The sequence below is a fragment of the Etheostoma spectabile genome, chromosome 18 (genome assembly GCF_008692095.1).
Source record: "Etheostoma spectabile isolate EspeVRDwgs_2016 chromosome 18, UIUC_Espe_1.0, whole genome shotgun sequence".
Lineage (NCBI taxonomy): Eukaryota > Metazoa > Chordata > Actinopteri > Perciformes > Percidae > Etheostoma > Etheostoma spectabile.
Window position 1 is genome coordinate 9,616,803 of NC_045750.1, and position 1,214 is coordinate 9,618,016.

General features: G+C 38.5%; 2 long non-coding RNA genes across 2 annotated transcripts in view; one reads left to right on the forward strand and one right to left on the reverse strand.

The window, feature by feature from the left end:
• The window catches only part of LOC116705924 (uncharacterized), a 17,843-nt gene that overhangs the window by 13,210 nt on the left and 3,419 nt on the right, over nt 1-1,214 (reverse strand). The gene's annotated exons all lie outside the window — the stretch shown is intronic.
• The window catches only part of LOC116705923 (uncharacterized), a 1,000-nt gene continuing 566 nt past the window's right edge, over nt 781-1,214 (forward strand). Inside the window, exon 1 of the long non-coding RNA XR_004336085.1 lies at nt 781-984. This is a non-coding gene — a long non-coding RNA (uncharacterized LOC116705923). The remainder of the gene's footprint in view (nt 985-1,214) is intronic.

The following is a 1,214-nucleotide window of genomic DNA, read 5'->3' on the forward strand; positions in this document are numbered from 1 at the left end:
AACTTTACATCTGAAGCGTTTAAAGACTCTATTTTTCCATTGCTTATTTCTAAAGAAACGCAACAATATATAAAAGGCTCTATTATGTTATACCTCACATTATGGCTCTGTAGCAGACGTTTTTGTAAAAATAGGCTAACGATTGTGTCATTACCACGCAACTTACCGTCGCATAGTAGAGGAATTCCCGAACAGTACAGGATAAGCTTGCAGTTTCAACTTACATTAGCTGTTTAGGTTTAAATACTAATGTTAACATTTTTGCATTTTAGTTAGCAATAAATAGCCTGTGCCTATGTTATCTCCTAACATATACCTACGCTCTCTGAGACATTTGAAAAGGAGTTACATCTGACATCAAGAACAAATGACAATAATTGGGGTGATAATAAGGTTTAATTTTTATTTGACTTTTTTAAACTATATCATGTTGTTATCATAGTTAAGCAATTACGGATGGTTTTAGCAATGTACCCCATCAAAAAGAAGTTCTTGTTTGCTTTTCTTCCCGTTTTCAACAGCTGTCGTCACTACGACATCAACAGACAAATTTGGCTGAAGTTTGCCAGTTAACATGGTCTCTCGTTAAACCGGAACACCTGGACGGTGTCTGTAGAGACGATACATTAGAACGACACAGACATACTAGCACACAAGTAGAAATCCACAAGTCCACTTAAGAAGGCAACAGCGTAGGCTCTGCATATTTCCCCTTCTCTTACATTCTTTATGTTCATAAGTATGTATTTAGAATGGTGTTTTGGCTCTGTAGCGTCACCTCAGCATGTCTCTTTTATTGTTCCTTGCAGTGTGCTGGACCAAGTGGTTTGACCGGGACAATCCCAGTGAAACAGGGGACTGGGAGGATTTGATTAACCTGAGGATAGAAAACCCCGGACAAATCTGTGCCAACCCTCTGTCTATTGAGGCTGTTACCACCGACACACTGACCCCAGCCATCTCCACAGGGCAGACCTTCTTTATGTAAGTTGCTTTACAGAAAAATAATTTGGAATTTTAAATGTACCTTTTACTATAGTAAAGGTACTTTGTTGTACCTTGGTTTAAGGTACATTATTGATCCTCAAAGGTATTGAGGTATTAAGGTAAGATATTGTCCCTTAGGTGCAAACAGGTAAGGTACAAATTTGATCCCCTTATTCAAGGTACAAGAATGTACCTTTGAGGGTACCACCCCAGTGACAAGCTTTTGT